Source organism: Panthera pardus, unplaced genomic scaffold (genome assembly GCF_024362965.1).
Source record: "Panthera pardus isolate Hobbes unplaced genomic scaffold, ASM2436296v1 HiC_scaffold_3, whole genome shotgun sequence".
NCBI lineage: Eukaryota > Metazoa > Chordata > Mammalia > Carnivora > Felidae > Panthera > Panthera pardus.
In genome coordinates this window covers 597,238-621,554 of record NW_026526876.1, presented here as the reverse complement: position 1 = coordinate 621,554, position 24,317 = coordinate 597,238, and the positions used below count along the sequence as shown (strand labels likewise).

The 24,317-nt window shown below is 49.9% G+C and overlaps 1 long non-coding RNA gene across 1 annotated transcript; it reads right to left on the bottom strand.

The window, feature by feature from the left end:
• Window positions 1-231: 231 nt before the first annotated feature.
• On the bottom strand, window positions 232-21,532 carry LOC109245754 (uncharacterized). The gene is made up of 2 exons (XR_002071058.2): window positions 21,424-21,532; window positions 232-524 (listed from the first exon to the last, which is right to left on the bottom strand). It is a non-coding gene; the product is annotated as an uncharacterized LOC109245754 (long non-coding RNA).
• Between the last annotated feature and the right edge of the window lie 2,785 nt (window positions 21,533-24,317).

Sequence of the window (24,317 nt, the reverse complement as noted above, 5' to 3'; positions counted from 1 at the left end):
GCACAGGAAAAGATGTGTAATGTCATTAGGAAAATGTAAATGAAAACCACAATGAAATACCACTTCAGACCCACTATGAGGGAAATAATGAAAAAAAAAAACATTGGTGTGGATGTGGAGAAATCTGGACCCTCTTACGTCGCCGGTGGGAATGTCAAGGGCGAAGCTGATGTAAAAAACAGTTTGACAGTTCCCCAAAAGGCGAACATAAAATCACCACATGACCACACGTTCCCATTCTTAGGTATATACCCCAAGTAATTGAAAACAAATACTTGTACAATATTATCCAGCATTATTCACAATGGCCAAAAGGGGGAGACAACCTAAATTCCATCAATTGATGAAGGGATAACAAAACGTGGTCTATCCGTACACTGGAATATTATTCAGCCATCAAAAGGGAATGAACTGGGGGCGTCTGGGTGGCTCCATCAGTGATTGGCTCTTGATCTCGGCTCAGGTCTTGATCTCAGAATCATGAGTTCAAGTGCCAGGATGTGCTCTTGTGCTGGGTGCAGAGCCTAGTTTAAAAAAAAAAAAAAAAGAGGGAATGAACTGCTGATACATGCTACAACATGGATAAATCTGATAAAACATTCTGTTGAGGAAAACAGCCAGACACAAAAGAGCATATATGGTATGATTCCATTTTAATAAAATATCCAGAATAAGTGACAGAGACAGAAAGCAGATTAGTGGCTGCAAGGCCTGAGGGGAGGACGGGATGGGGAGTGACTGCTAATGGGGTAGGGTTTCCTTTTCAGGTGATGAAAATGTTCTGGAACTGAACAGTGGTGATGGCGGACCCCTCAGAAGCCCTCAGCTGGGACGAACGGCCCAGCCAGGGGAGAGACAAGGACTGCTCGGGCCTCTGAGTCAGTGGACTGATGTCAGTTACCTTCGCCATGGGACCATCTTCCTCCAACACTGTGGAGTATGGCCCACCATGCGGCTTGCGCTTAGAAAAATTGCAGTGCATTTTTCTAAACCTATGTAAGTGCAAACAGCTTGTCTATTATCTTTGTAAATAAATATCTTTGTATCTTCACAGCACCTAGGAAACGCCTTAAACCATAGGTGCCCAGTATAAGTTTGTTCTTTTCCAGGATTTAGATCTTATCATCCCCCACCCTCACGGAGGGATAAAAACCAGCAACCAGCATATGGGGTGAAGCAAAAAACTGCCGTTCGTACATCTGTGCACCCAACGTTCGTCAAACACGCAGTACATACTAGGCTCCGTGGGCGGGTAGAGCTGGAACGATGTCTCCGTGCATTTATCAGGGTCCAATTAGGAGACAGAAGCCACACCATCATTGGAATACAGAACGTTTAATACAAAGGATTACTGACAAAGGATGGGTGTAACAAGGGATTCACTAAAGAGACGTAAAGAGAATTCTAAGCAACATAGGGTAGCAGAATGAGGAGCAGCCTCTGGCCCCAGGGCAGAGATGGAGCACCCAAGGGAGAGCCCACCACCCTGTCCACCGGAGCCAGGGCGGAGATCCAGACCTCGCTGGATGGGGCATGGCCGCGGTATGCCTCCTGGCAGAGGAATGGGGTGCCAGCAGGGCTTGCTGGAAAATCCACCCTCTGGAGTGTTGGGAACGCCGCCCACAGGGGGGCGCCATGCCTCAGAACTTGCAGAAAGGTATCTAGAAGGTGCCTGGGGAAAGTTGTCACCTGTGTGTGTGTGTGTGTGTGTGTGTGCGCGTGTGCGTGCTGTATGTGCATGTGCGTGTGTGTGAGAGTTATATGGGATAAGATGGCGTCAGAGAGTATCTTTCTGATAAAATGACATTTGAGCAGAGACCTCAAAGAAGCAAGGTAATGACAATGTAGGTATTGGGTGGGCGGGAAATAGCAACTGAAGAGGCCCCAAAGCCGACCTGGCTGATGCATTCAAGGAACTGCGAGTAGCCAGGGGTGGGGTGGGGGTGGGGGTGGGGGGGGCCTGGAGCTGGGGAGAGAGCAAGGAGAGAAGGTAGGAGATGTGCTCAGAGATGACATAGGACCTCGAGACCAACACGGCAACGTTAACTTTCGTTCTGGGTAAAACATGTGCATTTCAAAATAATAAACTCACAAGTGTGTGTAAGGGATTATGGGAGTCTGGAAGCAGGAAAGATCGGCTCTGACTTGGGTGGGGGCTGAGAGGAGCAGGAGATTCGAGAAAGAGTGTCCATAAGCCAGGAGGGAAGACAGCTGGTTGGAGAGGCCTCCCCCAGCCCCTGGAGCAGGAGCTGCCTGCCTTGTCCACGGCAGGCATGCATCAGGGAGATGAGATGCAGATCAGTGCCTCCTGATAGAACTTTCTGTGATGTTTGGAGCTGATCTCTGTCTGCATTGTCCAGTATGATAGCCACTAGCCACTAGGGCTTTTGAGCGCTAGAAAGGTGCCTAGTGGGACTGAGACACTGAATTTTTAAAATTTGGTTTACATTTACACTTCAATTGCCGCAAGAGACTAGCAGCTACCACGCTGAAGATTGCACGTCCGTGTTGCTTACATGCTCCGCATAAACCGATTCAGCCTCAAGTGAATAGAACTCACCTGGGCGCTAAATAAAGCAAGTAGGACCTTGCCTTGCTGACCGCCTCCCCATGCCCCGCCCTGCTGTTTGGTCTGGGCCACACCGAAACTCTCAAGGTCAGCTCATCACCACATCTCATTCTGAGTTAGCAGTCGAGAGATATTTCCATTCTACTAAAAAAAAAAAAAAAATGTTCTCTTTTTACACATAAACCTTGTTCTTTGCCTGCTAGGTTAGTCTCCCAAACATCTGCTCCTCTTATAATAGGAGTGGGAAGGAGCTGGTCAGAACGAAACCCCACGGCCACAGCAGATGGTCTCATCTGACATTAACACCTACCTTTCCTACCGAGAGCCAAGAATATTCAGGTTGCTAATTTGAACCCAAACAGTGAAGTTCTCTCCCTCTCTCCTTTTTGGGTTCTTATTCTGTAATTTCAGTTTTCAAAAACAAAACCCTTCTGTATGCAAAGTTCTTAGGATGGTTGTGGTCTCCAGTGTGTTCCTTGTCAAACAAATGCATTCTGCTTGTGGTTTTAGAGTTTCATAATCATGCCATGTAGGAGTTGTGCTGTGCAGGTTTGAAGGAAGGCTGGCGCAAGGCTGTACGTGAAGGGGATCGGATATGGAGCATTTTTTTTTAATTTTTTTTTGAATGTTTATTTTTGAGAGAGAGAGAGAGAGAGAGAGTAAATGGGGGAGGGGCATAGAGAGAGGGAGACACAGAAACAGAAGCAGGCTCCAGGCTCCAAGCTGTCAGCACAGAGCCCGAAGCGGGGCTTGAACTCATGAGCTGTGAGATCATGACCTGAACCGAAGCCGGATGCTCAAACGACTGAGCCACCCAGGCGCCCCTGGAGCATTTTCGATGAGCGACCAGTGTGAACCAGAGCTCCTCAGTATCAGCACTACTGACATTTTGGGCCAGGTCGTTCTTTGTTGTGGGGCTGTTGTGTGCATTGTAGGATGTTTGGCAGTGTCCCTGGCCTCTACCCACTAGATGCCGGTGGACGCCTGTTCCCTGCCCACCACACCACCATTGAGACAGCAGTGTCCCCAGACATTGTCCCAGGTTCCCTGGGAAGAGGCAGAAAAGCCTGGGTTGAGAACCACTGGTATAGATAAAACCTGGATGGGGAGAGGGACGTCGAAGACCTCCAAAGTCACCACCCCCCACCTTGGGGATGAAACCGTTAACGCAATGAACCCCCAGCAAGTGAGCTTTTCTGTGTCTCTCAACATAGACGGTGTTGCTTTTGGGTTTCTAAGCTTTAAACAGGAAGAGTACGTTCTGTAAGGTACACGTGCCAGATTCTTTTTTTTTTTTTTTTTTGCCAGATTCTTCATCCATTGTGTCTTAAGTGTCAGGCACTGGGGATGTGGCAATGAATAAACAGATTCATTAATTCACTCAACAAATATTTATTGCCTACTATGTGTCAGGCATCGTTCTAGGCACTTGATGTATTAGAGTACTCCAGAGAAACAGAATTATGTATATAAGAAAAAATATATATATTTACATATGCCGTATGTAATATCATAGCATGTTTGCAAATTCCGTATATCGTACTATATTTACAATTCATTCTGCTTTTCGTTTTGGATTTCACTCTCCACTTGAGTCCTGCAGTTGGTCTCAGGCAGTTAGCCTCTGCTGGCTCTGGCCGAAACAATTACAAGCATACACACACACACACACACACACACACACACACAGTCAATATATATGGCTATATATGTACATATATAGTTCTGTTTCTCTGGAGAACTCTGAAGAGATATATGATATGCATAGAGATGCAATGAACCTAGAATATCCAAAACAACTTTGAAAAAAGAATTAAGTTGGGGAGCCAACACCAGCTGTTTTAAGCTAGTGTTAAAGCTATATAGTAAAGTAATGGCATGCATAGTATAGTATAGGATAGTAAAGTTATTTCTAGAACATAGTAGTACCATATATAGCTATGTGGTGTTGGTGTACAGGTTGACAATGGAACAGAGATCAATAGAATAGTTAACAGTAATATACCACACATAAAGAGTAACCCAAAATCATAAGCTTAAGTGTAAAACCAAAAGTATACAACTTCTAAAAGAAAATGTATGAGAAAACCCTGGTTAGGCAAAGATTTCTTAGATATGATACCAAAAGTATAATCCATAAAAGAAAAAAATGGATCAAGTGACTTCATTCAGATTAAACTCTTCTGCTCTTCCATAGATGCTGCTAAGAGAGTGAAAATACAAGCCACAGACTGGGAGAAAATATTTGCACTACTTATGTGATAAAGGACTAGTATCAGAAGGTATGAAGAATGCTCCAAAACCCAACAAGAAAAAGAACAACTCAATTTTTTAAAAATGGGCGAGGGACACCTGGGTTATTTAGTCAATTAAGGGTCTGACTCTTGATTTCAGCTCTGGTCATGATCCCAAGGTCATGGGATTGAGCCCTGTGTTGGGATCTGTGCTGGGCAGGGAGCCTGGTTGAGATTCTCTTGAGATCTCTTGCGGTCTCTCCGCTCTGTCCCTCCCCTACTCATGCACAGGCACACTTTTTCTCAAAAAGAAAAAAGAAACACCAAAAAAAAAAAAAATGGGCAAAACATGTGAACAGACACTTCCAAGGTATATGTGTATATACAGATGGCCAATAAGCTCATGAGAAGATGCTCAACACCATTAGCGATCAGAGAAATAAAAATTACAGAAAACCATAACGAAATAAGCATGTCGCACCTATTAGAATGGCTAACATTAAAAAGACTGACCAACACCAAGTGTTGATGAGGATGCTACTGAAACTTTCAGAGCTACTGAAACTCATTCCCTGCTGGTCAGAATGTAGACTGTAAGGCCATTTTTGTTATTAATTTGGTAGGTTTTTGAAATTTTAAACACATACCTATGACACAGATTCAGAAATTACTAGACGCTTACCTAAGGGAAATGAAATACATCCATACAAATGTGTACCTGAATGCTTACGGCATATACCAGCTCTGTTGGGGAATTGGAAAAAACTGGAAACAACCGAGATGTCCATCACCAGGTGAATGGACGTGTCCATACAAAGGAGTATTACTCAGCAATGAAAAGGAGCGAGCGTGTCCTGGAAGGGGTGTGTTCTCCAGAACCCTGGGGCCAGGGTTTTAGAGACGGAAGAGCTAGGCCCCTCAACCCTTCCCATGGCTCCCATCTCACTCCGGAAAAAACAACTTCTGCACAATGACCAGACCCTCCACACTGTTCCCTCAGCTGCCTCCCCTCCTCCTGCTCTCCCCTCACTCCCTGCGCTCCAGCCACACTGGCTTTGCTGCTTTTCCTCAGACTCGCTGGGCCTGTTCCCTTTGCCTGGAATACTCTTCCATGGAGAACCACACGGCTCCCTTTTCCTCCTCCTTCAGGTATTTATTTATTTATTTTAAATGTTCTTAAAAAAATTTTTTTAATGTTTATTTATTTTTGAGAGAGTGAGAGAGAGCACAAGCAGGGGAGGGGCAGAGAGAGAGGGGGAACCGAGGATCCCAAACGGGCTCCGTGCTGACAGCAGACAGCCCGATGCAGGGCTGGAACCCATGAACAGCAAGATCAGGACCTGAGCTGAAGTCGGACGCTCAACCACCTGAGTCACCCAGGTGCCCCCAGGTCTTTACTTAAATGTTACTTTGCACCTATGGGACACTAAAGACCTCCAGGTCCTAATTCCCGGGCCCCGCGAATATTCCCTCATCTGACAAAGGGACTTTGCAGATGTGGCTGAGTTAAGGATCTTGAGATGGGGAGAGGATCCTGGACTATGGGTGGGGGGGGGAGCTCAGTGTAACTTCAAGAGTCCTATGAGAGGGAGGTGGAGGGAGGGCTGCCATAGAAGAGGCAGGTATGGCTTTGAAGAGGAGGGAAGGGGGGCACCTGAGTGGCTCAGTTGGTTAAGTGACTTCAGCTCAGGTCATGATCTCGTGGTTCCTGGGTTCAAGCCCACTTTAGGCTCTGTGCTGACAGCTCAGAGTCTGGAGCCTGCTTCGGATTCTGTGTCTCCCTCTCTCTCTCTGCCCCTCCCCTGCTCCCACTCTGTCTGTCTCTCTCTTAAAAATAAATGAACATTAAAAAATTTAAAAAGTGGGGCGCCTGGGTGGCTCAGTCGGTTAAGCATCCGACTTCGGCTCAGGTCATGATCTTGCGGTCCGTGAGTTCAAGCCCCACGTCGGGCTCTGTGCTGACAGCTCAGAGCCTGGAGCCTGTTTCGGATTCTGTGTCTCCCTCTCTCTCTGCCCCTCCCCTGTTCATGCTCTGTCTCTCTCTCTGTCTCAAAAATAAAAAAAAAATTTAAAAAAAAAAAAAATTTAAAAAGAAAGAAGGTGGAGGGAGGGGCCACGAGCCAAGGGACGCCAGGAGCGCAATTCTGGAAGCTGAGAGTGGCCATGCATGGATTCTCCCCTGGAGGTTCCGGAAGGAGCCAGCCTCCCCTCACCTTGACGTTAGCCCAGCAAGACTGATTTGGGACTTCTGACCTTCAAAATTGTAAATGGGGGAATGAACAAATGAGGGAATAAATGTGCGTTGTTTCAAGTCACCGGTTCGTGGCACTTTCTTTACCCTGGCAGCCGTAGGAAACTAGTCCACTATCTTCCTTAACATTTCGGTCCCCATGCCTGGAACTCCTGTCTTCCTTCCCTGCTCCATATGCTCCCTCGTGGCCCTGATCAGGCTATAAATTTTACTTATCTTACGTCTTGTGTGTGTCTCCCATAGACTCCAAGGACGCAGGGGTACTTTGTTCTATCCGTGCTGTATTCCCACAACTTGGGATGTAGGAGGGCTCAGCAAACTACGTGTAGAAAAGCAGCAGTGGAACAAGTATGTACAAGATCTTCATATTCAGAACAGCACAGGAAATAATTTAACAGCAGCCACATGGGCCTTGTTTACGACTGGTCGAGTTTGCTCCATGTTTCCCTTTTCTAAGCCACAAGGCACCGCACATACGGTCTCAGTCCCCTTTGACCGGATCCACCAGTGCCGTCCCCTCCCCAGAAGGAGTTTGTGAGCTTGGTTTGTGTGTTTCCAGGTCATTTCTGATATCTTAACACCCGTCTGCAAGTGCACGTGAGTTATGCCTAGGTCTGGTTAAAATCCACACCGATGGTGGGGCGCCTGGGTGGCTCAGCGGTTGAGCGTCTGACTTGGGCTCAGGTCATGATCTCACGGTTCATGAGTTCAGGTTGGGCTTTGTGCTGACAGCTCGGAGTCTGGAGTCTGCTTCAGATCCTGTCTCTCTCTCTCTCTCTCTCTCTCTCTCTCTCTCTCTCTCTCTGCCACTCCCCCAGTCCTGCTCTCTCTCTCTTTCTCTCTCAAAAATAGATCAACATTTAAAAAAATCGACACCATGGGACGCCTGAGTGGCTCAGTTGGTTAAGCCTCCGAGTTCGGCTCAGGTCATGTTCTTGCAGTTCATGGGTTCAAGCCCCACATCGGGCTCTGTGCTGACAGCTGGGAGCCTGGAGCCTGTTCGAATTCTGTGTCTCCCTCTCTCTCTCTCTGCCCCTCCCCAGCTCCTGCTCTGTCTCTCTCTCTCTTCAAAATTAAATAAATATTTTAAAAATTAAAAAAAAAAATCCACACCCATGGAGTCACAGCGTAACCGCCTTTCTCCCCTCATCACTGTGTTCTTGAGAGACCCAGGGTGGAGATACGTGCAGGCCTGGCTTTCTTCTTTTTCCCGCTGCACATGCTCCACGACAAGCATACATCACATTTGATTCATCCCTTTCCCTGCTGATGTCTCGGGCAGGGTCTGGGCGGGAACCAGACCAACCACTCAAAGCGAGAAGGAACTGAATGAAGGGACTCTTTGGAAAGGTGTGGGCAGGGCTGAGGAAAACAACACACTGAGCGGCTTTACCTCTGTCCCCCATTTTGAATAGTGCTGCAGCCAACGTGTTCGTCCTCCCGCCCACGTGCGTCCTCCGAGGTCCCCTGTGAGGGGACTGGCCGGGCCAGGTTATTCTCAGACACTGTGATCCCCTTGAATCTGGTTTTATGTAAGGAAGTAGGGGGTGACTATCTCGATCTATGAGCGTATGCACCTCAAAAGGAATTTACCCCGAGTCACCTCTTCTTGGAGTCGTCCAAGAGGACGGTGGATGGCCTTTCTTTACACGGCGATGTCCCCTACAGATTTGTCTGCATGTCCCTACCGAACAAATTGCAATTCATAGAATGATGTAGGGCAAGGGATCCTGGGCCCAGCCTCAGCCCCATTCCCGTGACTTTGTACACGTGTCTTCGTCCATCAGGGTCAGCGACAGCGCAGCCGGAGCCCCACCTTGCCAAGAACCGGTGCGGGGCGGGGGGCCAGGTCTGCTCGGGGCCCTGGGGAGCGCCTGGCAGGTCCTGCAGAAGCAGTTCTTTTCTGCAGAAAGAACAAAAGTGCCCGCCTTTCTCTCACTTCCTTTTTGGGGCCTGGGAGGGTTGGCCTGTGAGTGGCCAGCTGCTATTTCTGGGCCTCGGCTGCTCTGTGTGAAACCCCAGTCCCTCCCGAGAGGAAAGAGTGGAGGAAGGAGGGGGGTGCCAGGTGACCTTGCCCTTGGTCTGCGGTGCAATGGGCCCAGGTGTGGCGGTTACAGTCTCGAGTAAAACCGACCCTAGAAGGTCGGGACGGTTCTGGCGTGGCAGGTTTCCTAGCAGAAAAGCACTGTGCACGTGCTATTTATAGATGCTCAGAATAGAGTGGGCTGCCTGTTAAAAGATGGCATCCACTCTCCCTGATTTTGACAGAAGGGGAAACTGAGGCTCAGGATGTTGAGTGCCAGGTCTGAGGTCACGCACTGAGCTTGGGACAGAAACAGGACTAGAACCCGGTGTCTGGACTCCCTCCTCAGGGAATGATAGGGTTGCCTATGTGGAGCAGAGGCGAGATGAGTTTTGAGGGCCACAGAACGTCTTCCCCCTCCCCTAACCGCCGCCAGGCTGGTATGGTCCAGAGCCCAGGGTGTCTGTCAGGTGGGGGAGGGAAGGCACGGTTGGGAGGGAGAGAGGCTGCTTTACCCATCCAGGGTCTCCAGGCCTGCATCCCTCCCTCTCCTACCCACTTTCATGATTCATGTTGGCCTTTTCTTTTTTCAAATTTTTAAATGTTTATTTATTTTTGAGACAGAGAGGGAGACAGAGCGTGAGTGGGGGAGGGGCAGAGACAGAAGGAGACACAGAATCCAGGCTCCGTGCTGACAGCTCAGAGCCCGACGCGGGGCCCGAACTCACGAACTGTGAGATCATGACCCGAGCCGATGTCGGACGCTTAACCGACTGAGCCGCCAGGCGCCCCCATATCGGCCTTTGGTAATCTTTCCTTTTGCACCATCTGGGTCGCTCTTTGGTGTTCACTGGAACCTGATTTCACTGGAACAAAAATGGCTGTGTGGTATCCCTTCCTTCATTCCTTCTCCCTCCCTGTCTTCTCTGCCTCCCTCCTTCCCTCTCTGCCTCTCTTCTTCCCTATACTTGTTGAGCATGTACTACCTACTGGATACCATTCCAGAGATGGTCAGGGCTGTCCTCATTGACAAGCCAATGAGCCAAGATTTGTAGGAAAGGATGTCTGACCCAAGCAGCTATCCGGGCAAAGAGCATTCTAGGCAGAGGGAACAGCAGGTGCAAAGGCCCTGAGGCAGGACCATGATTGACATGCTGGACGTGCAGGTGAGTGACTAACGTGGCTCAAAGTGGGTAGGGATCAGGGAGGAGGTGAGAAGTGGACATCTTCTCCCACAGATGTGGGAGGTGGTGGTGACACAGGCGTGGGAGGTGGTGACACAGGTGGGGGAGGTGGTAGTGACACAGGTGTGGGTGGTGGTGACACAGGTGTGGGTGGTGGTGACACAGGTGTGGGTGGTGGTGAGACGGGTGTGGGAGGTGGTGACACGGGTATGGGAGGTGGTGGTGACACAGGTGTGGGTGGTGGTGACACGCATGTGGGAGGTGGTGACACAGGTGTGGGTGGTGGTGACACAGGTGTGGGAGGTGGTGACATGGTTGTGGGAGGTGGTGGTGACACAGGTGTGGGAGGTGGTGACACAGATGTGGGAGGTGGTGACACAGGTGGGGGAGGTAGTAGTGACACAGGTGTGGGAGGTGGTGGTGACACAGGTGTGGGAGGTGGTGACATGGTTGTGGGAGGTGGTGGTGACACAGGTGTGGGAGGTGGTGACACGGTTGTGGGAGGTGGTGGTGACACAGGTGTGGGAGGTGGTGACACAGGTGTGGGTGGTGGTGACACAGGTGTCAGTGATGGTGGTGACACAGGTGTGGGTGGTGGTGACACAGGTGGGGAGGTGGTGACACAGGTGTGGGAGGTCCTGACACAGGTGTGGGAAGTGGTGACATGGTTGTGGGAGGTGGTGGTGACACAGGTGTGGGAGGTGGTGACACGGTTGTGGGAGGTGGTGGTGACACAGGTGTGGGAGGTGGTGACACGGTTGTGGGAGGTGGTGGTGACAAAGGTGTGGGAGGTGGTGACACAGGTGTGGGAGGTGGTGATGACACAGGTGTGGGAGGTGGTGGTGACACAGGTGGGGAGGTGGTGACACGGGTGTGGGTGGTGGTGACACGGGTGTGGGAGGTGGTGGTGACACAGTGTGGGAGGTGGTGACACAGGTGTGGGTGGTGGTGACACAGGTGTGGGAGGTGGTGACACAGGTGTCGGTGGTGGTGGTGACACAGGTGTGGGTGGTGGTGACACGGGTGTGGGAGGTGGTGACACGGGGGTGTGAGGTGGTGGTGACACAGGTGTGGGAGGTGGTGACACGGGGGTGCAAGGTGGTGGTGACACAGGTGTGGGAGGTGGTGGTGACACAGGTTTGGGAGGTGGTGACATAGGTGTGGGTGGTGGTGACACGGGTGTGGGAGGTGGTGACACGAGTGTGGGAGGTGGTGGTGACACGGCTGTGGGAGGTGGTGACACGGGTGTGGGTGGTGGTGACACGGGTGTGGGAGGTGGTCGCGACACAGAGGTGAGTGGCAGCTGCCACACAAAAGTGGGCAATGTGTGCTCCTTTAGCCCAAAGTGGTTGAAAACGGTGTCCCATGGCCCTGTTAACGGGGCTGAGGTTGGGGCAGGCAGTCGGTGTGCAGGGACAGCCAAATGCCGGCCTCGCCCCCACGAGGGGCGTCAGGCCTTCCCTGAGGAGCGGGGTGCCGGCGGGTTAGGTGCGGCTGGGAAGACGGTGGCCGGGTGTGAGGCTCGCGCACACAGCCCCTGCCCCGCTTTGGGGAGGCCCTCCCGGTGGGGGAGGAGCTCGAGCTCTGGGGAGTTGGCAGCCATCCTGATCCCAGAGGTGGGTTGCTTCTGGAAACAGAGATCCAGGGCTTCTCCTCCAGGGACAGATAACGACTGGCACCTCGGGTCCCCCTGAAGCCTTCCCATTGGGCCATGAAGCCGTCTTCTCCCTTATTTCTGAGGAAGGGAGAATTGTGTCACTCGTGGGAGTCCACGCTGGGTGAAGAGCTTAACATGCTTCGTCTCACCCCGTCCTCGCGACGGTCCTGTGAGGTAAGGACCACCGTCATTCCATTTCACAGGTGAGAAAACTGAGGCTCAGAGAAGGTATGGAGTCTGCCCAAGGTGTCCCAGCGACCAGGTGGCGGAGTGCGACTTGACCCAGGTCTGTCCGGCCCGGCCTGAGCGGCTGCTAGAATCCTCCCGCACAGCTGGAGGGAGGTCAGAGGTCCAAGCGCTTTGGAAAGTAGTCATGTGACTTGGCAGAATTCGCTAAGGCCGTGCCTACGCCTCCCACGAGCCAGCAATCTCACTCCTGGGTACGTGCCCAGCAAAGTCTCTCCGGGAGCTCTGTGGACTCGGGCCTGCAGGCTCGCCCCACCTCCGCTGCCCGCTCCTGGCCCCCGAGCAAGTCCACGGTGCGCCCTGGGGACCCGGTGGGACCCCAAGGCCTTACCGGGAGACGTGCCGGGTCCCACCTTGCCAGTCACAGACCCGCGTGAGGTGGGTGTTCTTCCACACTTGCACCGCAGCCGGCTGCGGGGGCGGGGGCCGGGGTCTGGTCGCCTTGTCGTAAGCCAGACTTTAAAGAGATTCGGGGAAAATGTTCAAGGGCTGCTCGTCTCGCTAATTCCCCTTCAATACATACTGACTTCCTCCTAACAATATGTTACTTATCTTGACACGTCGTGGGTGAAGCTAGACAGTATGACGCTAAGTGAGAGGAGTCGGTCAGGGAAAGGCAAGTACCCTACGATTTCACTCCTGTGTAGAGTTTAAGAAACAAAACCCACAGCAAAGGGGAAGAAAAAAACCGAGAGAGAGACAAACCTAGGAACAGACTGTTAATTATAGGGGACAACCTGATGGTTGGGGTCGGTAGCAGGGTTGGGATGGGGATGGGATTAAGGAGGGCACTTGTGATGAGCACAGGGTCGTGTATGGGACTGTTGAATCACCATATCGTGCCCCTGAGACTAGTATAACACTGCATGTTACCTCCCTGGAGTGACCGACTTAAATTTAAAAAAAAGAATGAAAAAAAATAAATCAGTAGGTAGGTCTTTAACTTCTCCGTTTCAATTTCTGACGCGGTCACTACTGATAGGTGTGCCCACGAACAACAGCTCTCTGGGCTCCTCCACTGGGATGGGGACCAGGCAGGGGTCCCCGGGGACAGATGGCAGGAAACACAGGCCCAGGTTCCCCGCAGGCTCCGAAAGCCTTCCTGTCGGGGCCGTCCGTGGTGCTCCTCAAAGCTGTACGGGTCGTGAAAGACAAGGAAAGACCGAGAACCTGTCGCAGGCTGGAGGAGACTGAGGAGACGGTGTGCGTTGTGAGGGGGGCTGGATGGGACTCTGGAACAGATACGGGAGAGTCGGGACAAACGGGTGACATGGAACAAAGGCGACAGTTTGTATTGTCATTATCGTTCTGGGAACGACCACTACGAGGACAGGGGATGGCAAGGTGGGCGAGGCCACAGAGGTAGGTCCGCGATAAGTCGGAGATGCCCCTTCGGAAGGCAGGAGGAGGCACGGAGGAGGCCAGCAGGGACCCAAGTCGAGTCCAGAGGAGAAACCTGGCTGCACATGTGGATTTATGTGCTGTCACTGTTATCACACGCTGAGCACGGGCCAAGTGTGTTAGTCAGAGTCCCCCGGAAGAAGAGAACCAGCAGGAGGCATATACATAAAGAGAGAGACTTATTTTAAGGAATCAGCTCATGCAGTTGGGGGCTGGCAAGTCTAAGATCTGCAGCACAGGCTGGCGGGCTGGAGACCTAGGGAAAAAGCTAGATGTTGCCGTTACAAGCCCGAAGGCCATCTGGAGGCAGAATTCCTTCTTCCTCAGGGAAACTCAGTCTTTTGCTCTTAAGGCCTTCAACTGATTGGATGAGGCCCACCCACTTTGTGTGTGTGTTTGTGTGGGGGGGTCATCTGCTTTACTCAAAGTCCACATGTTTCACGGATAATCTCATCCAGAAATGCCTTCACAGCGATATCTAGATTAGCATTTAACCAAATATCCAGGCGCTGTGGCTCGGCTGAGTGGACACATTAAATTAACCATCCCAGCAGGGAGATGGTGGGACAGAGATGTCAGGGATCCAGGTGTGGTTCTTAGAAACAGCCCCGCCTTCCTTTCGGTTTCCTCCCGGGCTTATCAGGATCTCAATACAGGTTTCAGGTGCCCTGCAACCCAACAAGGGCCTCTCGTACAACAAGGCCCCGAACACCGTGCAAAGCAGAGCCCTTGGAAACGCAGCTCTGTGTGAGACCATACAGAAAGATCAAAAGGAACGGCCCCCTCCCGCCTCAGACACCCTAGCGTGAGCTCTCCTACCTGGGAGTTGAGTTTAGCACTTTGCTCTCGCGTTGTTGTGCTTAGACCTTTATACAACTCTATGCAGAGTGATGTCCTCTCAGCCAGGCAGTGGACACCCGGAGGACAGAGACCCGGATTGCCTGTCGAGTAGCAGTGATGGGGAGCTCACTCCTCGGCTGAGGCGGCCTTCGGATGGTGCTGACTGAAGGAGTTCTCCTCAAAGTTGCGCTGGCACTCTCTCCCCAGGCCCTTCACACCCCATGGAGCCTACAGAGTCTGACCCCCAGGATGGCACCCGGGGCGTGTGAGGACTGTCACCGAGCCTTCTCTTCAGAGGAGGCACAGTCTTGTTCCTCACGACGGACGGGCTCCAGGCTGCTGGGGGCCCTCCTCTGATCACATTCCTGTTCTGGAAGGCCCCTTCCCACTCTCCACGGGGCCTGGCCAACAGCAGACTCTCGATAATTGTCTTGAATAGCAAAGCGAGCCCATTCGAAGCGCTAAGTCGTAGTCCTGCACGGCGTTCTAAAAGTTCACTTATTCAATAAGTATTTATTGACTTCCTACCATGTGCCAGGCTCCGTGTTAGGGTCTGGGAATAAAATGGTCCCCCAAACAGACGTGACCCTTTCAGGGCCCTGGCGGATCCCCCTCAGGCCTCTCTGCTTCCCTGCACCCCAACTTCCAACCGCCAGGGCCCATAGTTCTGACTCCCGGGAGGCTGTCATGCTCGCTGCTGAGCAAGAAGGAAGTGCCAGGGGACTGATACGCCCCGGGAACAGCCCTCAACCAGTAAGACTGGTAGGGACTGGTGGGTAAATATCCTGCCCCCCCCCCCCGCTTCCCCAGGCACAAGTTTTACACCATTTCCCAGACTTGCCCTCTGGGATTGAGCGCCAGGTGCCCACCATGGCAGCTGGCATAATAACATACTTTCTTGGTTGCTTTTCCTGCCTTGTGTCATTTCCCTACCCCTTACCTGCAATTCCCGAACAAACAACTTGTGCTTCATCTTCCTCTCGGGGTGTGCTTGTGGGGAGGGCAGACTAAGACAGCCCCGGCCCTCGCAGGGCTTCCAGCTAGTGAGAAGATGGATACTAAATGGGCCACAACAAATCAATATATAATTTGAAATTACGATAAGGGGTGTGAAGGGAAGAACGGGGTATATATGAGAGGCCAGGTGGAGAGAAGCTCGAAGGTGCCAGAGCGCAAGGTCAGGAAAGGCTCCTCAAAGGAAGTGATATTTAAACAGAGACCTGGAGGATGAGGAAAAGGAAACAGCATTCTAGATGGAGAAGAGCATGTGCGAAGGTCCTGGGGCACAAAGACGCTTGGCATAGTTAAGTTACAGGAAAAGAGCCTCACATCTCCCTATAGTGTAGTAAGCATGGGAGAGAGTGGTATGACAGGAAACTAGAGGGCCAGGCAGTATCGAAATCAGGTATTGTCTGGTGAGCAGAACAAGAAGTTTTTACTTTTCTCTCAAGATAATGAGGGAGCTTCCAGCAATGGTAAACTAGATTATTTCAGACCATTCCTCCCGCTGAGAATCCTAGAAGAGCTGGACAAAATTAAAAAGGAAAACCTGTCTATTGGAAGGTACCAGATAACTATCAAGGCAGTGAGAAATTGTGGGGATTATGGGGCCAAGATCTGGGAGACCATGGATGCCCAGAGAGGAGGTGAGGCTGGCTGTCGATACCACTTTTCCCCTCAAGGGGATTACCGACTCGAAAGCAAGGTTTGAGAGGCTGAGAGGTTGAGCAGAGCTTTTTTTAGACTCACGAAGCTTACTTAGAATTTAGAACCTGCCAAGGAGAGAGTGTTTATTAAACATCCAAAGGTTTGAGTCGGGATCCGTAAGGGCTGTGTGTTAAGAATAAAGATGAAAAGGGCACAGACAAGCCCTCACAGGAAATGAATTCCAGCTTCAAGGCATATCAGTTCCTGACTCAACTAAGGGGATCTGGGACTGCCCAGCTAAGGTGATCCCAGCTTAGCTCCCTGCCCAAAGCAAAAGTAAAAAGGAAGACGCCATCAAGTTATCTGTAACTTTTCATACTCAACACCCGGCCCTACAAGAATACAAGATTCGCCAGCAAATCGGGAAAACACACACACACACACACACACACACACACACACGAGAGACGCAAGAGGATCTAGATATTGGAGTTATAATATGGATTTTGAAAATAACTGCAATTAAATGTTCAGTGAAGCCGCACATGGGTGGGCTCAAGCGTCCAACTTCGGCTCAGGTCATGATCTCACAGTTCATGGGTTCGAGCCCCGCGTCGGGCTCTGTGCTGACAGCTCGGAACCTGGAGCCTGCTTCGGATTCTGTGTCTCCCTCTCTCTCTGCCCCTAACCCACTTGCATTCTGTCTCTGTCTCTTTCAAAAATAAATAAACATTAAAAAAATTAAAAAAAATTTTTTAAATGCTCAGTGAGTTAAAAGACAAGGTGAGAATTTGGGCAATGAATGGGACTCTGTAAAAGGGAATCATAAAATGAAACATACTCTTACCGTGAGATCCAGAAATTGCAATCCTTGGTATTTACCCAAGTGAATTGGAAATTTATAAGAACATTAAAAACCTACACATGGACGTTTATGGCAACTTTACTCATAATTGCCAAATCTTGGAAGCAGCCTTCAGAGGTGAATGGGTAAATAAACTGTAGTACATCCAGACAATGGAATACTATTCAGTACTAAAAAGAAATGGTTATTAAGCCACGAAAAGATATAGAAGAACCTTAAATGCGTATTAATAACTGGAGGAAGCCAATCTGAAAAGGCTATGGACTGTATGATACAGCTTTATGACATTCTGGGAAAGGCAAAACTATGCAGACAGCACAAGGATCCGTGGTTGCCAGGAGTTACAGTGGCGGGAGGCATGAGCAGGCAGAGCACAGAAGACTTTGGGGGCAGTAAAACAATTCCGTATGATAGTAGAGTCTACACATGCCATTACACAGTTTTCAAATCCCGTGGAATATACATCACCAAGGGTGATCCCTAATGTAAACTGGGCTTGAGTGATGATGATGTTTCAACGTAAATTCACAATTGTAACAAATGTCCCACTTTGATGTGTGGTGTTGATGGTGAGGAGGCTACGTATATATGGGAAGTGGAGTAGGGGCATATGTGAACTTTCTGTACTGTCTGCTCAATTTTGATGTGAAGCTAAACTTGCTTTAAAAAATAAAATCTAGGGGCGCCTGGGTGGCTCAGTCGGTTAAGTGTCCGACTTCAGCTCAGGTCACGATCTCATGGTCTGTGGGTTAGAGCCCCGCGTCGGGCTCTGGGCTGATGGCTCAGAGCCTGGAGCCTGCTTCCGATTCTGTGTCTCCCTCTCTCTCTGCCCCTCCCCCGTTCATGTTCTGTCTCTCTCTGTCTCAAAAATAAACGTTAAAAAAAATTTAAAAAATAAAATCTATTATTTTTTTTAAATAATAGAAGAAAATCAAATGAAGGAAAGGAAAGGAAAGGAAAGGAAAGGCGGAAGGGAAGGAAGGGAGGAACAAGAGGAAAGGAAGGAGGGAGGGATGGAGGGAGGGAGGAATGGAAGGAAGAAAGGAAAGGAAGGGACGGAGGAAGAAATGGAGGAAAGAAAGGAAAGGAAGGGAATCAAGTGGAAATTGTGGACCTGAAAAACTGGGTAAGTGAAATTAAAAACTCAAAAAATAAGTTTAATAGTTGACTAGATGCGGCTGCAGGGAAATGGAAGAAAATGGAAGGTAGCTCACAGGAAAATACCGAGACTGAAGAGAAAAAAGAGAAAAGGAGAAAAATGAAATACGGGACATGGTATAAAAGACCTAACACAGGCGTAATTGGAGTCCCAGAAAAAGAGGAGAGAGTAAGTACTGGACAGTGGTGGTGGTGTAAGAAATAACGACGAAGCATATTTCAAATGAATGAAAACACATCCAGCCATGGATTTGAGAGGGACTATGAACTCTTAGCAGGATAAATACAAAGAAAACCACACCTAAGTACAGCCCAATAATATCACTGGGAATCTAAGACAAGAAGAAAAATCTTAGAAGTAGAGAAGACAAAAAATAGATTTTGGGGCGCCTGGGTGGCTCAGTCAGTTAAGCGTCTGACCTCGTCTCAGGTCATGATCTCGCGGTCCGTGAGTTCGAGCCCCGCGTCGGGCTCTGTGCTGACAGCTCAGAGCCTGGAGCCTGCTTCGGATTCTGTGTCTCCCTCTCTCTCTGCCCCTCCCCCACTCATGCTCTGTCTCTGTCTCGGAAATAAATAGACATTAAAAAAAAAATTTTTTTTTTTAAATAGAGAGATTTCAAGGAGGGCCTGATATAATATCTGATTTACCTTTTGAAAAGTTCATTTGCAACTGCTGGAGGAGAATGGGCGGTAGCAGATGAGTTAGGGGCCCAGCAGAAGGCGAGGTGGGTACGAGAGTGATGGCAGTGAGGATGGGAGGGAAACAGCCACGGGGAGGAGGTTCTGTATTTCGGAGACAGAATAGACCACTTGGTGATGGAAAAGACCCGGGAGTGAGGAAAGGAAAGAATCAAGGGTCGTCCCCAGACTTCTGGTTTGAGTCATTCAGTAAACGGTGGTCATTTACTGAAATGGGCAAGAATGGGAGAGGGAGTGGCTTGGGGTATGTTACGCTGAGTAGGTGATTTGCTGTCTCTGAGCCTCATTATCGTCTTTCCAAAGTGGGGTCATACTTGTACTCACCTCAAAGCTTCATGACTACTGCTATCATAGACATCCAAGTTGAAGTGCCTGGTCGACAGTTCAAGGCAGGCAGCTGGAAGCAGGATCTCACCATTTGTACCCTGGGGTCCCTGTGTCCTTAGCCGCTTTAGACCCAGAGCTGAAAAAACTAGGCCAGCCCAGCCATGTGGTTGAGGGGGCCCAAGACCTAGTTTAACCACCTGTACTGGGGCCAATTTCCCACTTAATCAGGAAAAAGGAGAAAAATACATTAGCCTTGAATAGTAGCAGGAGATTAAATTCAAATCCTGCAACACAAACGGTCTTAAGTATTTTTTTCTCCTTCACCCAAAACTTTTAAATTCTGCTTCTGCAATCTGATGCTTGCTAATCTGCCTTATTCCATCTGCATTTATTGTTTTGCGTTTCTAACCGCTGGGAGATTAACACTCACCCTCTTTCTTCTTGGAGGGAATTTTCCCGTGAGACTGCGAGCCTGCACCAGAAACTGTGTTTGGTTTTTTTGTTTTTCCCAAGCGTTGATCTGATTCGATTCAATTCAGTTCAACTCAGATATATCTGGAGGACTTTCTCTGTGCCAGGTACTGAGGGAGTCCAACGTATTATTTCAATCATTTTTCTGTTCAGTAAACATTTGTCTGCTACTTCTCAAATCCACCCCCGCAGGCCTTTTTCAAGTTCACCGTGCACGCACTGTGGGCTTCCCTGCAGGAACTTTGACCTTCACACTGCCATGTCTCCAGCACCCCTGCACACAGTAGGCGCTCAATTAATGCTTGTGGACTGAGTGAGTGAACAACTCTGCCTTTGGTCCGACATGTCCTCTCTGAGAGGGTCCGGGGTCCCTGGCAGAAGAACGTCAGGGTCAGGCAGGAGGTCAGGCTCATATTTGGAGCTTGATGAACATTTGTAACCCCAGCTGATCCGGCACCCACTGGGAAGATCATGGGCTCCGGGGTCAGATACTATGGGAGGAAACCTCAGCTCTGCCACATTCTTGGCGATGGGGAAAATGCTCAGTCTCTTTAAGCCTCGACTCCCTTATCTGTAAAATGGGGGTCTTGGTGGCATCTGCCTTATTTTGAGGATGAAGCAATTTAAAATAAAGCTTGTGCCTGGCACATCGTAGTAGTTCAACTAACTGATTATTCTCCTAATGCCTCCCCCCAGCACACACACACCATTGCCTTCACTGTGGGGCCCAAGCCCCTTTTCCAGCTGATCTCCTACTGTGTACAGATAAGGGATGCCAGAGGCCTCAGCACAGAAATCGGCAGCTAGTCTCCTCCTCACTCTCATTCATGCAGCAACTGTCTGTTGGGTGCCTTTCACGTGCCAGGCACAGCTCCAGGTACCAGGGACACGGTGATGTCAACATGAAGCCCCTGCCTGCCGTAAGGCCTGCTGAAGCTTACGGTCCACCGGGGAAGCGGATGATCTGCCAGTAAGCACGTGAACAAGCTCACTCTAAGCAGATGTGAGCACTCAGAAGGAAATAAGCCAGATAAACGTGGCAGCAAGCGATCGGGTTGAGAATGCTGGTCATGGCTGAGCATCTCAGCAGGGAGAACGGCAGGGGCAAAGGCCCTGAGGTGGGGAATGTGTCTGGCTGGTCTCCTGGAGTGAGCAGGGGAGAGAGGTGGGAAAGGAGAGCAGGGATGCAGTGGGACTAGACAGTGTGGGGCTTTGTGCAGGTTCCGTGCCTGGCTTTGTACTTCTAGCCTCCCCCCGGTCCGGGACGTCTGTGAATCAGTGGACTGTGGATGCGAGTGCTCGCTGAGTCACCTCTGCCTCACCGTGGGGCCCAGTCTCATCTTCTCACGAAAGACCCGGTTCACTGATTTTCCTTCCCTGAATTGGTCACCGCCCAGCAGAAGCTGAAGGAACCAAAATCTCGAGAGCTTTGTTCGTTTTTAATTTCCAACCTTCTCATCCATTCGTTTATTCACTCAACAAATCTTTGTGAGACGTATATGACATGCTGAATATTTTGCTGGCCTCTGAGGACAACTCACATACCAGCCCAGAGCCTAGAGATTTCAATGCCTCAGCTTTCCCATCTATAAAATGGGCAGGCTGGAACTGACGTCTACGAACTACTTCTCTTCTGGAGTCCGGACGACAGTGGAGAAGTCTGTAAATATCTCTGCCCAACATCACATGTACAAGAGAGGGCTTGGAGGGAGAGGCGGAGAGACTCCTCTTGTTCCCAAACTTAGGAGACAAAAGGTCCCCCCCCTGTTGAGTCTCGTAGCTCCATTGCCCACCCACTCCGGCTCCGACCGATCCAAAACCTGTAAAAGATTTAAGAGATCACTGACTCACCTCTCCTTCCTGAGCTGCGGTGAGGAAAGAAGTCCTTTAAGCTGCCTTCTCTGTTTGTCTCCTGATCCAGAGACCCGAGTCACTGGGCTGGGAGCTATTTGCAAGGCTGCACTTTTTGGTTAACAAAAAATTTCTCTGCTCATAGCCAAGGGGAGGGGCGGGACAACCAGAACCCCACTTCTTCTTTTGGTAAGAAGTCATCTTTTCTTCTCTCCGGGAACCGTCTGGGCATGTGGGAGGAGTATGGAGAGGCGATGCTGTCCAGAGGGAAAGGTTTGGGCGCTGCGGGTAGCCCGCTTACCAGCTCTATGACCTTAGGCAAGTCACCGTACCTCCCTGACCCTCAGTCTCCTCTTCAGTAAAATAGGAATAATAATAAATTGGTTTCTGAGACAACTAAATAAAATCTATAAATTGCCTTGTGCATGGTAAGCCAATAATCGGTGACAAGTATTATTAACACAAATACAGGGACATTATGAATCGAGAATAATTGCATTCCCTCCGTGATATCCACCTGTTAGCTGATATGGCACCTCACTGGCTTAGGGTGGGCTTCAGAGGCACCAGATGTCTCCACGAGAGTGAATAGTAGTGCATCCCCCCCTCCCCGCCCCCCCACCCCCCGCCCCCTGCCTCTGGTCACGTTCCTTCCTTCCCAGTGAGTAACTGCAAGCCTTCAGGTGGCCCAGAGGCCAATAAACATCGGTGCACAGACTTGCTGGCCATCAGGAAATGCAAATTAAAGCAACAAGATGCCAATGCGCACCCATTAGATTGCCAGAACATCTGATACCACATGAAACAGTCTGAGGCCGCCCTATGTAGATCAGAGCTGCGGGGATGGGATAGGGATACCCTGCCAGTGGGAATGAATCTCAGTGTGGCCAGTTTGGCAACAGCTGCTAAAGTCGGGAAGGTGCACGCCCCACAATTCAGAGGTCCTGTTTGAGAACGTCCCCACTGGAGAGACTTTCACGTTTGCACAAAGAAGCATGCACAGGCCTGCCCAGGATGGCACAATTCATACAGCAAGGAATCGGAAACAACGTAAATGTTTCTCAACAAGGCAGGGACAGAAGACTAAATGAGAATACTAGGCAGCAGTGAAAAGGAACGAACTAGCTCTGTGTGAATTAATACGAGTCGATCTCCACAATGTCGGGAGAAAGTAGGAAAATGCATAATGGCCTACGCAGAATACCATAAATAGTGACATACACTGTATCATTCACAGATAAACGCATACTCATAAAGGCATAAAAAGAAGCCCGGAAGATGAAGCCCTCCTTACGATGGTTCCAGCGGGGGAAGGGAGGGGTGGGGGGAGGGGGAGGGGGCCGGGGAGATTTCAGAGTCGTAATGTTTTCTTTCTTAAAAGAAACATTTGGAAGTGAACATGCCAACCGGCTCACACATAACTCTGGGTGGCGAAAATATGGGTTTTGTTATCTTACTCACGGTTATGTCCTGTGTATTCTTTTCAACAAGAGAAATGAAAAGGAAGCCCGTCACAGAAAACACCGGCTAAGAAATGTGGAAGGAATGATAGCTTTAGAGAGCCACCGTATTTTAAGTGCTAGGCTTGTTTCAGATGACGACCCTCAGCGAATGGTGGTTGGGGACCAGGATGTGGAAGGTGCCAAAGTGCCACCTGCAGGGGACACTAATTGTGGAGGGGGCAGGGGGCGTTTCGTGTCGCCACCTTAACAGGTGATCCAATCCGGCCTCGCCACGTGGGGGACAGTTGGCCCCACGTACCATTCGATGAGATTCAATAGGAAGAACACGCCACCCCCTGGGAGGGCTTCTCCCCCAAATCCTAGAGAGTGCCCAGCCCTAGCATTCTGCTTTCAGGAAGTCACACAGGATAGAGGAAACTGTTAAACCACAGCCGAGGAAGCAGTCAGAGAGGCACATGTGGGACGTTCTATAAGAGAGAGGGTGAGTCCATGCCAGACAAACAAATGAAAGGAAAAGAAGATTAAAAAAAGAAAGAAAGAAGAAAGAGCAAAAGGGAGGGGACTGTTCTACACCCCAAAACTGGCTATAAAGAGACACAACCGCCAAATCCCATAGTTGACCCTTGACGGGATTTTGATTCAAAAGAGGCTGCCAAGGGGCGCCTGGGTGGCTCAGACAGTTAAGTGTCTTCAGCTCGGGTCACGATCTCACAGTTTGTGGGTTTGAGCCCCGCATCGGGCTCTGTGCTGACAGCTCGGAGCCTGGAGCCTGCTTCGGATTCTGGGTCTGCCTCTCTATCTCCGCCTCCCCCGATTGCACTCTGTCTCTCTGTCTCCATCTCTCAAAAATAAATAAAACATTAAAAACATAATAAAAAAAAATAGGGGTGCCTGGGTGGTTCAGTTGGTTAAGCATCCAACTTCAGTTCAGGTCATGATCTCGCAGTCCATGAGTTCGAGCCCCACGTCGGGCTCTGTGCTGACAGCTCAGAGCCCGGAGCCTTCTTCTGATTCTATGTCTCCCTCTCTCTCTGCCCATCTCCCACTTGTGCTCTCTCTGAAATAACAAATGAATAAACTTTAAAAAATAAATAAATAAAAATAAAATAAATAAATAAATGGCACTGTAGAGGTTTCTTTAAAAAAAAAAAACAAAACAACAAAACAAAAAACAAAAATGGAGGCAGCCAAAAAAAGGCTTTGTAGGACAGCAGGTGAAATTTGAATATGGACTAGATATTGGGTGGTGTCTTGAATTACTGCTGATTTTCTTAGGTGTGGAAATGGTAAGTCTATGGGAGAGAACGTCCCCGTCTTGGGAGATGTCCGCTGAAGCATTGAGGAGTGAATGTCACAGTCTGCAAAGCTTTCAGATGTCCCCACGGGAAAGTAGATAGTAGGACACCCATGTGAACACTGGTTAAGCCTTGC